This window comes from Brassica oleracea, chromosome C9 (assembly GCF_000695525.1).
Source record: "Brassica oleracea var. oleracea cultivar TO1000 chromosome C9, BOL, whole genome shotgun sequence".
Classification (NCBI taxonomy): domain Eukaryota; kingdom Viridiplantae; phylum Streptophyta; class Magnoliopsida; order Brassicales; family Brassicaceae; genus Brassica; species Brassica oleracea.
Genome location: NC_027756.1, coordinates 11,518,381 through 11,526,028, shown reverse-complemented (window position 1 = coordinate 11,526,028; position 7,648 = coordinate 11,518,381). Strand labels below are relative to the sequence as shown.

The window sequence follows — 7,648 nt, the reverse complement described above, 5'->3', positions numbered from 1 at the left end:
GGTCTAACTCTTTGTTGTCGATTATATGATCTTCAGTGAAATAAAAACAAAATATGGGGACTCTTTTGTCTCTTATCAAGCGGCTACACATTGAGCAATCCTGTAAGTTGTTCTGTCTCGTTGTTGGCTCTTAATAAACAGCTTCTTATCGACAATACTTGGGGTGTTTAAGTTGTTCTTGTTGTTATCATCAAGTCAATGTTTGCTAATATGCATTTTTTCATGTTGGTGTTGTTGTTCTTGTTCTTGTGTGTAGTTGTATGTTATAAAGTTTCCTTCTTTGTTTTGATATTGAAGTCAGAAGTATGTTCGGTCTGTAAAATTAAACTAGGCACTGTTGTTTGTTATCCTCATGGCAGTTGTTTCTTAATGTTCTAATCGTATAAACTCAAGTGACTTAAGTCATAAATTTTCTAAAACTTTTTCTTTATAATGACATGTGATGAGTGGGGGATTGTATTATGACCAAGGAGGAGAATGATATGAGAATGCAAAGGACACTTGCATTCCGATCTATAAGGCAAAGGACCTCAGGTTAGTCTCTGTTCTATTTTTTTTTTGTCGTCTCCATTGCTTATGATAAGAGCTGATGGAATTTAGGTATGAAAGCAGACCGTTGACAAAGTGTTTTATTTTAACATGTTATATTAATTGAGTTTCTATGATAATCACAATAACTAGGTTACTAGTATATACTTGTGTTCTTACATAGATCTCTTTCTTTCTGTGTTTCTAGTAGAGCATTGTTTGACTTCGTGACTTTGTAGACAAACAAGTTGACAAGTACATTGCGATCGATGGCTAAAGTTGCAAAACCTTGATGGCTATTGTGATCTTCTTCTGGTGTCTTCAGACTTGCAAGCAGTTTGTGGAAGAGGAACTGCATCGAGACAGGTTTGTTGCTTTGTGTGTAGTTTCGTCGGCATATTTTAGATTTGTTAGTAATATGGGTGAGAGTTTGATGCTAGCTTTTGCAGGTGAGGAAATATAGATTTGGCTGGCTTTGACACACCCGCGGGCCTGTACCGCCAAGGCTTGTGCAAGTTGCGGGTCGGGATTGGGCAGCACTTCTAGTGACCGCATCCCGCGCAGGCTTGTACCGCCAAAACCCGCATTGACTGTGTACCACGGCGGGGCGGGACAAAGCGGGTTGGTACAACCCAATTGCCATCTCTACATACATGCATATATATACTACTTCTATCTAGGAGTCTAGGACTTAGGTCGGCGTATAGTCGGTTTAGCTCTTTTTTCTTAAGGAAAAAAAATCAAAGGAATATTTTCTGCAATAAAACATATATGAATAACGTGAGAAATTTGGAAACATGTCGCGTTTAAGGGCTGTAGTTTTAAAATTTTTGCTGTAGAAAAAAATCTTTAGACTTTTTGCTGTGGCTTTAGATTTTATTGCTGTAGAATTTTATGGAAAGCACTAAAAATTGCTTTGGATATTTGGCTCTGCAGAGCACTTATAGAGCTGTAGGTTATTTCAAGAGCTATGGTTTCAAAAAAAAATTTAAAACTTGATTGCTCTAAATTTGGTGCTTTAGAAATAAATAGGGCTGTGGACAGCACCTACAGCAACTACCAATCACCCGCGTATAGAAGTTTTTTTGGTTAAAATAAAAACTTCTATAACGTCACAAGTTAATTTAATTTTCCTTTTAATTTAATATCTAGTAAACCTTTTAGTTTAACTTTCCTTTTCTTACAAAATCCCATAAATAAGAAAAGGAAATATTTATAAAATATAAACATATAGATTCTTATATATAAACGAATTATGATATTATTCATTTTTTATTTTCTCAAAACAACACATAAAAAAAATCTAGAAATTGTAAAGATATACATACACACACACACACACATATATATATATATATATATATATATATATATATATATAACATAACTTGACAAAACAAATTGAAAATCTAAAATAAGTTAGACATTATTTTCTGAAACTAATAATAATAATAATTTTAAACAACAGTTTATCTAATATCAAACTTTTCAACAAAATTAATTACATAGATAACCTTAATGAACTAAAATTATACCTAAATGCCATTAGTGATAAATGATTTTATTTCCTTTTTAATAAAACTTTAATTAGCTTTTTAATGTAAAATTCCTTTTTTACAAAAGCAGTTTAAAAATAAAATTAAATATTTATAAAATATAAAAACATACAGAATATTCCATATGTGAATGAATTTTATTTTTATTATATTGAAAAGTATCATTTTAATTTTTAGTTTTTTCATCAAATTATATGTTCGCTTATACTACTGCTACATAAATATCGAAGAGAAAATTTTGAATACATTATTCATAACCTCTTTTCATAAGAGGAATTCAAAATCACTTATATATGTATTGTTTTTTTATTTTATTTTCTGTAATCAAACCCAATATCGTTCAACCAAAAAAGATAAAAATAAGAATAATCCGGTCTGAGCCGATTCTAGATAGCCTTCAACCGAATGAACATTTCGCTAAACTGAACTGATTAGATCCAATAAGAAACAAACCAGACTGGAGTATGGTAAAATCGGTCCTAAGCTGGAGAACATTTAAAAGGATTGAAGATTTTGACCAACAAACAAAACAGTTCCGGTTTTGTCTTCTCTAATCAGGAAAAGAAACGGATGATCTGCCACAAAATCTATCATTTTCGGCACAATACCATTGGAGGTACAATAACCTAGTCGAGCAGAAACAGCCACAGCTTCAGTACCTTCTTCGTCAATTTCGACACAAGCTTTTTGGTACAATGACATTTCGTGCTTCCAATCACCAAAAACCTTTGAAGCTTCAAACCCGAACTCAATCTTGAACTTTGGGATTCTAAAATCACCAACTATAACTCTCTCTAATGGAATGTGACGGTCCAAGAATCCATGAGTAGATGCCATTTTCTCTAAAAGATTATGCAATCCATCTTTCTTGTCGGGCAGATAGAAGTACATTGAGAATTTTCGGTTGGTATTATCGTCACCTCCTTGTCGGTATGGTAGTCCTAGGACCTTGAAACCATCGTAAGCCTCAATGTATTGTCTTTGACCGCTTGTCATTAAAGGCACACGTACATATTTGCCGTTGAGAAGGTAAAAGTCATTGTATTTTGTCAAGGACTTGTTGAACTTATGTTGCCAGACTCCTTTAAAGTACAATGCGTTTCCATAAATTTGAGTCGTTAGGCATGTAACGGATCCAAGAGGAAGAAGATTTTCGATGAGACCGTTGGTGTGATGCGAAGCCCATTTATTAACATCCATACGGATTTCTTCAGCCTAACATAATAATTAAAAAAAACATTATAGCAAAGATAGTTGAATAACTTGAAGATATCTACAGGCAGTGCCTGAAGATTGATGGGCCTCAAGCCAAAAATATTTGAGGGCAAAAATTAATATCACAATACTAAAAGCCGAATAAGCAGAGCATACAGGGTGCCACGTAGGATTTTTTATTCAGGTCAATCAGGTTCATTTGTTTAGACACGTCAGACGGGCCTTGCGGTATTATTTTGTCCAAAGTCGAGCAGTATACCTTGTGGGCTTCATCCGTAAAGCTTGCCATTTGGGCTTTATTAGAGTTTTATTTGGACACAGATCACAAAAACAAACCGTCGAAGGATAAGATTCTCCTCGCCTCTACCTCTTCGTCTTCTCCGATCGAAGAGCAAAGAAGCCGAGCACTTCTTAATGATTTCGTTTCAGCATCAAAGCAAGCACCAGAGATCCTTCCATGCTCTCTAAGATCTTAACCAGTTCGTTCTCGATGTTGTCTTATGAAACAAACGTCTTTCTCTCTGTCTCCCCCTCGATTCAATTCGCCTTGGTAATTTAATTGATCTCAATTCATCTCGCTTACTCCTTATCAGTTCAGATTTTTCAACTTCCCCCATCAATCGAAGCCACTGTATATATGGCGTCAAGGTGAAATCACAAAACTTATTCAAATCATCCTCTCCTAACCAGATTGTCCATAGCGATTACTCAACTATATTATTCTGATTTTAAGGCTGGTTGTTGCAAGGAGACCGTTTTGGTAAGTCTTCTTCTTTTTTGGAGGCTACGAATGTGAAGAAGCCGGAGAGCTTATAGGTGTCGACATGGTTTTCCTTGATGAGAAGGTTACTCTCATTCAACTCCTCTATTTGAATTTGTTTATCAATTACGATTAAGCAATGAAAACTATCAGACTGGCGGCTTAGTTTTTTTTTTCAGTCGACTTTGGTCCACGGATTTATTGGGGCTCAGAGACTCAACTCTTTCTAGACCCAACTGAATAAATCAGGTTTCAGAAATATGAACAGAGCCACGGCTCTAGCTAATCCTAACACTATTTCACCGGATAATTCTTTATCATGTTAGGTGGTCAATAATATTGCATCTGTATTCTATATTTGTTACCAGTATTTGCTACATATATTTTTGGTGAAGCATGTGACATCAAGAGAACCTGCAACGACGACAATCAGGCTATCCAACGTGTATCCAAGTAGACGGGTACGTATCTTGAAGCCTACTGTTATAAAGTTGTTAGTTGGTGTTTATTGGTTCTCTAAGTGTCAATGCTCACTTAAACAACCTCACAGTAATCTGCAACAGGAGATGGTCTGAGCCGCATTGTTCCTATCTATGAAGGTTATGCCCTTCCACATGCTATCATGTGTCTTGATTTTGAGGGTCTTGACGTCACTCATGCGTTGATGAAGATCTTAACCGAGCGTGGTTATTATTTCACCACCACATCAAAGCGTGAAATTGTCTCAGACGTAAAAATAAGCTTTGCGACATCGGTCTTGACTACAAGCAAGAGCTTGAGAAAGCCAAAAGTAGCTCAGGTGTTGAGAAGAACTACGAGCTACCTGATGGGCAAGTGGTCACCATTGGTTCTGAGCGGTTCGTTGTCTACCACTACCACTAGAGCTGTAATAGCTGAAGTGGTCCTGGGAAGCGGCAAGACCAGACGGAGACACCGAGGCGGGAATGACAACCCGAGCACCACCTCGCCGCCTGTGACCTTTGAGAACCAAAGGTCAATACCAACCTTTGAAGGCCACGCTCCGGTGTCAGTGGAGAGAGGCCGATAAAACTGAGCGCTTGAGACCAAACCAAGGAAAAAGCGAACGCCTAAGCAAGGAGAGCTAGCAAAGAAGCCGAAGGGAAGGATCCGAAGCTCTGGAACCAGAGGCTAGCTTCAATAGAGTTTTGAGATCTAGAGCGAAGAGTGAGAATCTGTTTTGTTTGTCTTTTTGACATGGGGGAGTGGAAAAGGCTTGACCTCCAGCCCTACAAAATATGAGGGTGTTAAGAAGATTGATCAAATGGTAGCAGAGCTTAATGACTTCGTCCTGAAATCTCCTACTCAGGTACGCCGTTAATCAAATATAATTGATCTCCGGAAATTGCAGGGTGGGTTTACATCATTCACATGGGCTTCCTGCAATGAGGTGAACGCTGTTGGTATCATTAGATAAGTCACGTTCTTATTTTTTAAGAAACGGTCACTAATATTTTCACATTTTTTCGCTTATGAAGGCCGCAGGTGTACAAGACCCACATGATTGTGACCTTCCACAATGCTTATAGAAGATTGTTGGGAGCACTTTAACCTTCCAATTGAACCTACCTAACTTCAACTTCACTGCAAAACATCAGAGCTTCACCGTCTCTTGCATTCTTGACAACAACCAGCGCCCTCCCCAACATAATTTTGAGGTTCATGTAAGTTCTTTAGAAATGTCTAGATCTAAAGAAATTTTATTTCCTTGGTTATACTTATCAGGATCGAGTTTTGGTTGAACGATATTGGGTTTGATTACAGAAAATAAAATAAAAAAACAATACATATATAAGTGATTTTGAATTCCTCTTATGAAAAGAGGTTATGAATAATGTATTCAAAATTTTCATGAAGGTGGAAGAGGTGAGGCATCAGATCGACGTGACAACTCTGTTGACGGAAGCAGCACAGGAGAGGGGGCACCTGAGGAGGAAGATTAGGGTTCTGCAGAGAAGACACGAAATGAGTAAAAACGTTAAGAGATCAAAGGGTGTTTAAGTTGCAAGACATGATGGCTTTTTCTATGCATTAGTTTTTAAATAAGATTTCCAGACACTTACGTCTGAGTATTACAAAGTTTCTGCTTTTATTATTTCCAGTTTTTTTATTGTAACTTATTTTCAGTTTTTTTGTTTAGAACATTTTAGTCATATTAGTATTTTTTTTTTGCATTTAAAAATATTAATATCATGTTCTTAAACACCGTTCCCTATTCCTAGGAAAGCAAAATCTAATAGTCTCAAACATTAACCAGAATATTGATTATCGTTCAGTTTTTTACGTGAATTAATTTAATCTGATACTTGGAAAAACCAATCAGTACATGAAGATAACATGCCCATAACATCCAGAATTTTCAATACTTTATAGCTATGCAGACGAAAGAAACTTTGTTTCAGTTGGTCAATAACTCTTTTCAATCATCTATCAACAAATTTCGGGCACTCTTATACTGCATTTAAATGTAAACAATAATTAGTCGGTTCACAAATGCACAATTCTGCACCAAAGTCAAAGAATAGTCAAATAATACGAACCGTAAACAGAAGCATGCTTTACACATCTACGAAGAAGAAGATGGAGGATTCGCAGCAGCCTTAACAAGGAGAAAAAGAGAGTTATCTGAGTAAGAATGATACGGCAAGAACATCCGGAAAACTCATTGGAGAATAAAGTTTACGAACCCGGCGCGTAGCGCCGGAATACCACTAGTGTTAATAAACACTAAAAATATAGGAAGAAGGAATGTTCCTGTGACACTACGATAATGATAAAAACATATAACAACCGCTACACTATAGTAGAATATTTAAGAAGTTTTGGCCCCTAAAATAATTAATATCAAAAAGATCCCAAGCCCATGCTTGATTTGCCTGCATCCAGGCATGGCCCTGGATATCTAATATCTAACATTATTTTGAAGGTTCTTACAATTTACTATAGGTATCTCCAAAAAGTTATCGTGTAAATTATTTCTCAAAAAAAAATATCAATATAAATATGTATTATTGTAATTACAATAATACATATTTATATTCGTCAGTTTGCGGTAAATATTCTAATTTTTTATTTATATTTTTAATCTTTAATATAAATTTTCTACTAATTGTGTTTTTTTTTTAGCAGGAGTTCAACTGGAATTCCGATGAGACGCTCTTTATCTATCACCACTTCGTCCATAAAGTTATGGACAACTACGGGAAGCAGATCCACGAGTGGAAGAAGAAGTGGGAAATCAATAAGGTTCGATTTAATTTATTAAACAATTTTTTAATTTATTAAACTATTTTTTTATTTATTAAACTATTTTTTTATTATTATTATTAAAAGGTCCCAAAGTCGATGAACGACACGGTCTGGAAGGAGTTGTGTGCGCATTGGGATAAGGAAGAGACGAAAAAAAATTCTTCCACTAACTCCACCAACCGCAGGAGTAACCGTAAAGGGAAAGGCATCTACAAGCATAATTTGGGTGCTCAATCTATTGCCACTCTGGGAGATCGCATGGTAAGTTCAACCGCTTTTTCTTCAATTATTTGAGTTTCAGAATTTTAATTTATTGTGCATT

The 7,648-nt window shown here is 35.9% G+C and overlaps 1 long non-coding RNA gene and 1 pseudogene across 10 annotated transcripts; one reads left to right on the top strand and one right to left on the bottom strand.

Moving 5' to 3' along the window:
* Positions 1-2,563: 2,563 nt before the first annotated feature.
* Positions 2,564-7,648, bottom strand: part of LOC106314314 — an 8,681-nt pseudogene continuing 3,596 nt past the window's right edge.
* On the top strand, positions 3,623-6,245 carry LOC106312964. 10 transcript variants are annotated; one of them, XR_001264280.1, is made up of 7 exons: positions 3,624-3,947; positions 4,033-4,115; positions 4,239-4,308; positions 4,428-4,520; positions 4,610-5,467; positions 5,556-5,741; positions 5,935-6,241. It is a non-coding gene; the product is annotated as an uncharacterized LOC106312964 (long non-coding RNA). The 10 variants fall into 10 exon arrangements; XR_001264279.1 differs by having other exon boundaries at positions 4,226-4,308; XR_001264276.1 differs by having other exon boundaries at positions 4,033-4,126.